A 7,637-nucleotide genomic window follows, 5' to 3' on the forward strand; every position below is an offset into this window, starting at 1 on the left:
GTGTGTGTGTGTGTGTGTGTGTGTGTGTGTGTGTGTGTGTGTGTGTGAGTCGCGATTAAGGGAAAGCCAACGGAAGTTAAAAGACTGCCGAAATCACAATTTGCACAATCCCAACGAAATGAATTGACTTGCAATACATCTGAAACTGGACAAATACATTGGAATCAAACACACAAAAAAATATGATCGTAATCGTTCCGCTTGATTTCGATTGGAATTACCGAAAACAGAATACCGTTGGACAATCGTATTTCAATGTATTTTGCTTTTCATTCGGTGGCTCGTACACTTTTTTCTCGTCTCTGTGTTTGATATTTTTTCTCTATTTTGTCGATGAGTTATTAGAAATTCTGAACGGATTATTCACGAACCATTGACCTAAAACCGATGATACCATTTTCACTAATTACCGGATCGTGTTACATACTCTGAATGTGCATGGCTGCTCATCGAAAAAAAAAACCCGTCACTCATTGTTTTCACACTTAACGTTCGCGCGCGCACACACGTAAACATTTCACTTCTATTTTTAAAGTATGTTATTTTGTCTAAATATCTGCCTGTCACCATGGCACTCAGTTCAGCTATGTCGAGTGTAAATTGGTTGATCGAAATAAGCACTCTTGAACATAAATTACTGCTTTCGCCGCTCGATACGCCACACCGAAAAATGATTTAAAAAAAATAAAATAATCATTTGAAATGAGTGATAAAATCGATTTTTTTAGTCAAATATTCCGTAGGTGCTTCTCTGACGATTTTTTTTTTTCGTTATTCGATGCATTTCGTCTATAACACTCTTTCGTTTATCACGCTCTTTTGTTCGTTCGTTCGTTTGCTTGCATTTGAATCGCACACCTGCGGAATATCCATGTATTGTTTGTGTGCCTTCACCGACTCAAACACACCCATACCGACGATACTAACGAAAACAACGCAACAATACACGGCGACGTTCATATGAGGGTCAGTCTTCAGTAAACAGTCGACGTGAGCTGTTTCGCTTGTTTCATTCGGTTTGCTTTTTTGTTAGTCTTCGTCGGTTTTTTTTTCTTTTCTGCCTGACTAAATTGTTCACAATTTGTACCGTGTGATTCGCATTGTGTGAACTGATATTGAGGCGAAAAAAAAATCAACGGTCTATATTTTTTCAAGTGTCAAGTGAAGTTTTATTGCCTAGGTTAAAAGCAGCTTTAAACCATTTACAATTGTTGGAATTGAGTGTAAAACATCAATTCACTTCGAACGTCTTCCTCAAACTATTTTGTGTGAATAATGAGATCGATCTTTTTTTATCAGTTTTATCAATGGTGAAAATATTTGAGTTGAGAAAGTTTGACTGAGGTGATGATAAAAGCAATTTAAGTATGCAAAAAATCAATTTCAATTAGAAATTCATCGATTAAATTCAATTTTTGCATCAGATGAGAAACAAAAGTGTGATCAAGTGATTAATCTCAGTGTTTTTTTTTCAAATGGGTTTTTGCATTACCGTTTTGTTGGCTGTTTTATGTCGAAATCAACGTGATGGAATGCTCAAATCGGAGCCCTAATCAGTGGAATCTTTCAAGAGAAGGAAAAAAAAAACCAAATCTGTCATCTAAATTACACATTTGACTTGTTCGTGCTGGGGGTTGATGCGATTCAATCTCCATTTGTAATTAACCTGGAAAAAAGAGAATCGTAACAATACAATGCGATGCACGAAAACCAAACAAAAAATTGAAGTGGCTATACGTGAATGTGAAACGAGAACATCGTTAATAATCATCTTTTCCCTTTTGTGCGCTAGAACAGCAGCACATACACAAAACGTGTGGTTTTCAGTTTCTAGCTCTCTCGGTCTAATTGGAATGGTGTTTGTCTGACGTGCGCGTGCGCTCGCGCGCGTACACTTTCGAGTGATACGTTTCGTTGTGATTTTCCACGATTTATTGTAATTCAGATTTCGAGGTCATCCGAACGTGTATTATCTGGCAAATTTTTGTTACATTGTTTTAACATCGTCAGCAATTAGCGACTGTATGTTTTGTGTATGTGCTCGGTTTCATGGTCATTCTTCGCAGAGCAAACGGTGTAAATTGCAATTTGCTCCCTGAGCGAGGAGGAAACGATCGATCAATCAAACGGAAAATGCACAGCAACAACAAAAAAAATAGAAAGGAACTTTGGTGCCATGAACGATGTTCAGTGTCAAAAAACCAATTCTCGTTTGGGCCAACCAATGGCGCCGCAATTGTCGAAACTGAAATTGCGATGAGAATGTTTTGAAGGGAACCAAAAGTGAAGGAAGTTTTTTTATTTCGCTAATTAAAGTTCTTAGTGGATATTTCACGCTGGGCGCGTCCATAAATGAATTTCAGATCAATTATTCGATCATTATATGTATACAAACGCATTCAACTGAATCCAAATGCCTCTAGAATGTTGCAATTTACGTTTTTGTGTCGTTATCGCTTGGAATGAAAATTGTTGCCATATTTTAACGCTTTCATCGACGTCGACGACGACGAAGACACGACCACTGTACACAACTGCAAATTGCAATGTCAAACACATGTGGTGGACTAGTAAGATATATTTTGTTTGCATACTGTTTTGCATAAGCGTTAGAAGTTTTTACGTGGCACATTTTCGATGTGGAGGCTTTAAGGCGGGTTGCAAACGTGCTTTCAAAGCAAAAACAATGAAAAAAAATCAATTTGAAAAACATATGACTCAAATTGGAATTATAAACTGTTGGCATTATCTGATAAGCAATCATAATAAGATTATTGCGGAAACACTCTGGCGCTGAAGTTTTTATTTTCTGCTCTTGTGCAATCAGGATCAAGAGCCAATAAAAATAAAATTGTCGCCAGTAACAAATGAGCACAATCACCACTCGCTGTTTTATTCAGCCAGAACCAATGGAATTGTCTAAAATTAGAATTTTCCTTTTGCAATCAACAATTCGTTACAATGTAATGAGGTTCGTTTTGAATTTATAAACAATTGCAACGACTATGGCTGACTAATGTATTCAACTTCGTGTTGCATTCGATAAAATGTAATATTTGGCCAGTTCGAATCAAAATCGAAAATTATTTCTTTGTTTACGAAATCGAGAGCGATATTTTACGGGCCAATAATTTGTGATTGGAACAACATTCTTTCGAATTTTCAATTGAAATTCAATTCCCAAAGGTATTCAACGTATCAAAAAGTAAATACAAATTACAAATAGCCTTGAGTTCATTTCCGATTGCGTTGAATCTTTCGTTAATATCACAAGTTGTAACAAGGAATTTCAATTAATTCTTGATAAAAGCCATACTACGTATTATGCGACGTGTGCCATACGTAAGGTTATTACTACGACTGGATAAACAAGTGGATTTATTGATTTTGACATCATCAGTAATTTGAAATCACTGAGAATGTACGAAGTGAATGCATCGTGAGCGTTTATTTGCTAGTAAATCTAAATTGTATGCAAAATAAAAATGAAGCAATTTCAAAGCCTCATAAAACTAGAAAATGCATAATAAATAGCAAGTGAAATGGGTATTATACAATTAATAATTTATGATTGTTGACATTTATCACTTTAATGTGAATTATTATTATTTATTTCACTTGTGAATTTGTTGATTTCATCGCGAAATGAATTTCGCATGAATGTTTTATTGGCCGAGCTTATTGGCATAAATGCTCGATAAAATTCACACACTCTTTTTTTGTTCGCGTGTGTGAGCGTGTCTATGTATCACATGAAATAGGCGAAACGTAAATCATTGAATGGCGTATAACAATCATGGAAAAAAAGGCAGTGTGCATTTGAAAAAGGAGAGAAAAAAAAACATCAACTGATTTTAGCAATCGGCATTCTGAGTAAAGTGGTTGGGTGTTGAAATCAGAGCCAATAAAAGTATTTGAAGTGAATCGAAAAGAAACCATATTACGCCCGAAATGATCTCAGCAGTTTTTTTTTACCTGTCTTGCAAGCAAAGAGGAACGAACGAATGCAAAAAACTAAAACTATAATGGAAAAACAACCGTTTGAATAATAAATTCACATAATTATAATAACGATGTCTTCAATTTACAGGGGCAAAAGATGTGCGAACCAAGCGCACATCGATCACTGTTGAGCCTGAGAAGATTTTTTTCTTTTCGTTTGTTATTCATCGTTGCTGATGTTGAAGGTCTTGTCAATTGTGAACGCAATATTTCCATTTTGCAAACGACGTCGAAGACAGATTTTAGTTTAACTTGGCTTTGGCTCGGTTCGGCTCGGCTCTGGCTTTCGTTGCTGGTGTTGTGAAATCACATGTGGAAATAATATTTTTCGATGTGCAAAATTCACTCATCAAACTAGGTCTCACTTGTATGCTGTGCGATGCCAAAGAAAAAATGCTTTTCGCGTAAAAGAAAGTACGCGGCGGTGCTCACACATTGCGGTAATCGGAGCAATGCTTTTTTATTCATCATATTTCTTCTCGCGCAAGATTCGTTACAACTGACGACTGCATGCAATGAATTAATTTTTCATAAAAGTAAATCTTCTATCTCTTACACGGAACGGAATCGCTGAAATGCAAGAGCAAAATTCCACTTTTTCATGTCCATCAGAGCCAGCAGAAGAACTGAACAAAAGTATCCATCATTTTTCGTTTTGGCACTATCTTTCTCGCGCATCACGGCCATACACAAACGTACGCTCAACTTCCCAGGCCAAGCAGCAACACCGCACCGCACATTTTGTGTGTGGTGATTTATAATTGAATCTTTTTATTTATGAAATTTATGATGTGGCTGTGGCTGTGGCAGTGGCGATGTAATTGCAATTTGCGATGCCTTTTCGACTATCGTTCAGCTATGCTCATGCCCAACAGTCTAAGCAGCCATCATGATCGCGCTGCATTTACGGTTACAAAATATAACTATATGCACCACGCTGAACCAAATAGATAAACAAATGCACATAGTAATGAAGAAAACCAGTGGTCAATTTATATTATTTCATCTCTTTTTTTCTGCTTCTTTGTTTGTTTTTTTTTCCTTTCCATCGAGTTGGTTTTCCGTTTCGTTGTTCAAATAAAATGGTTTCGGTTCGGATGGAATATCCATAGCAGCACTAACAACAGAGATCAGTTTCTATTTTTTTTCCCCTTCTTATCCGAACGACAATTACCAAGCATGACGGACACAAGACAAAAGTATCATCATTTCACAAATGTATGGCATAAATATCAAATGCACAGAAGATGCAAACGGACAATTTTCTTGGAAACAAATGCAACAATAATCTTTTTTATTTCTTTCTTGCCAGTGTAATAAATGGGCACACAGTTCACTGAAATTCATTTTACTTTTTCTCGTGTGTAATTTTCTACACAAAAATGTACGGTGCAATTTCGAAAATGCATACGTTTTCGATTTTGTAAATCGAATTGAAATATCTCTTGTGCAAAACGTGTAGATGTGTACACCGGAGTAAAAAAAAAAATCGGCTTGAAAAGTGAACTGTCGCTGAGCGTTGCGCCGATTGCTGCTGATTTCGATTTTTCCTAATTCAATGACCGGAAATTTCACTTTGTACGATTCATGATAAAATATTTGTGTTTGCTCATTCGGGCAATTTCTTTTATTTTAACGATGCACTTCTCTTTTCCATTCGATGTTCGTGTGAGCAAGCGGCAATTGCATCGATCGTTTTCGGATTCGATTTAATCAAAGCAAGCCAAATAAATCGAATGATCATGCAATCGTGTGGCCACAATGCATCTAATTCAATGTTTCTTTCCATTTTTTTTTCTTCTCTTTCTCTTTCTCGCTCATTTTGGGCGCGTGCACATTTCGACCAAATCAATCTTGCCGACGAGAAGAGAAAGAAACAACCAGCTGATACGACCACAGAAACGTGGAAGAAGCATTTAATGACGAAAAATGAGCGGAGGCAACAGAGAAAAGATATGGCAAGAAATGAACCGCACCGCCGATTTATTTGCATTAAACGTTTATTAATTCGTTTATAGCGCGATATTCACACTTTTCCCATTATGTGAGTGTGTGTGTGTCTTGGTTTGTTTGTTTGTTTGCTGACGGTGATTTGTGCTGCTCGTCGCAATTCAAATCGTTTGTTGCATCGTGCATTCTCTCTCGTCGGTTTCGATTGTCTGGCGAAGTAAAGAAAAAAAAGTGTTCATTTGATCTCTTGTTTCATTATTATTACTGCAAAGAGATCGGTCGGTGGCATTTTTTTCGGTGCGGCAACTCGACGTCCATGACTTGGAAATATTGAATACTTTTGCATTCAACATAGCAGTCTACGAATAAAAAAAACACACACACACACACGATATGTACTGAAAAAGGCAGCACCATTGTTTTCCTTTGATTTGAATGCGTTAAATTCCCATTGAGAAATGGCGTTTTTCTCTCTTTTTGCCGTGTTTTTTTTTTCGCCGAGGTTTCTGTAAAAAGTCGTTTTGCTCTTTTTCTCGCCACACAACGAAGCACCTAGCGCAATGCTGGATGATCACAGATAACATAGGGCAGGAAAAAAACCACTCGTTGTATCGCTATGAGTGAAAATGTACATTCATTGGATTGGCCGCGAGAGAAGTGAATTTCAATGGCATAGAAACAACAGCGACCCAAGTACACGTAGAAATGAAATTCAAGCGTCGTCGTTTCATTGATAACTCAAATAGATGGATTCGTTTCGGCTAAAGGGCCGCACACATATCTAAATACGTACAATCACTTGTATCGCGATCGGACGAGAGCACGAGCAGCTGCAACAGCAGCAATCATGTATCAGTTGCCTGTGTATTTCATGTTTTCATTCATTCTCGAAATGGAATTCCGATGCCAAATATGGACTAAAGTGATTCGTTTGTAAGCGTTTTTTTTTCTGTATGTGTGCCTGTGTTGTATGTGTCAAAAGCGCACTCTCTCGAGCTCATCGGAGAGCCAAACGAAGCGATGTGTGGCTGTTTGAAAAACTTGCGGCTCAAGTCAATGAACTGTTTACGATGCGTGGACATATACACATGTTTGTATGTTGCTTTCATCCCGTTGCCCGTTTTGTTTGTTAATTTGCCTGTGAATGCTCCGAATGTTTACATAAATTGTTCGGTTTTTCTTCTGCTGCTGCTGCTGATGTTGCTTTGATACAAAGACAGGTATCGTTGACGCGAAACCAAAACGCCAAACAAAATGAAAATACGGTCGAACTCATTTGCTGCAGCACGATTTTATGAATGCGACCATAGAGTGATAAATGGCAATGGCTCAGTGTATTTGGGTCGATTGATTGATTGACCAATTGTACCGATGACTTTTCCCATTCAATTTTTACACAGCACACTGAATTGAATTTTCAGTATGGTCCCGATGCTCACAGATGATTTTGTCGGCGAAACGTGAGCGAATGTAGAAAATTTAACTGCTTCTCCATACATTTTTTTTTTATTCTGGTGCCACTGCAAAATATAATGTGATTAGAGTTTATAGTGTGAAGCCGCAAAAAAGTCTATTTCAATACACATACACACAGCGATCGCTTTTCTAACGGATTTTGCTATTTTTGTGACGAAGCACACGGAATGTGTGTGTGTGTGTGTGTGTGTGTGTGTGTGTGTGTGTGT

The 7,637-nt window shown here is 37.4% G+C and overlaps 1 protein-coding gene across 15 annotated transcripts in view; it reads left to right on the forward strand.

The window, feature by feature from the left end:
* LOC129569089 (partitioning defective 3 homolog) overlaps window positions 1-7,637 on the forward strand; it is a 43,543-nt gene that overhangs the window by 24,174 nt on the left and 11,732 nt on the right. For 2 of the 15 annotated variants that reach the window (XM_055447512.1, XM_055447524.1), the window contains exon 1: window positions 970-1,344. The exons of 6 other annotated variants lie outside the window; for them this stretch is intronic. The gene's annotated coding sequence lies outside the window, so the exon portion shown is untranslated. Of the gene's footprint in view, window positions 1-904; window positions 1,438-1,549 lie in introns of those variants that run through there. 7 more of the 15 variants (XM_055447528.1, XM_055447515.1, XM_055447535.1 and 4 more) reach the window with 6 other exon arrangements.

This window comes from Sitodiplosis mosellana, unplaced genomic scaffold (assembly GCF_009176505.1).
Source record: "Sitodiplosis mosellana isolate CC-2019 unplaced genomic scaffold, AAFC_SMos_1.0 Smas_scaffold_30, whole genome shotgun sequence".
In the NCBI taxonomy this organism is placed as follows: Eukaryota; Metazoa; Arthropoda; class Insecta; order Diptera; family Cecidomyiidae; genus Sitodiplosis; species Sitodiplosis mosellana.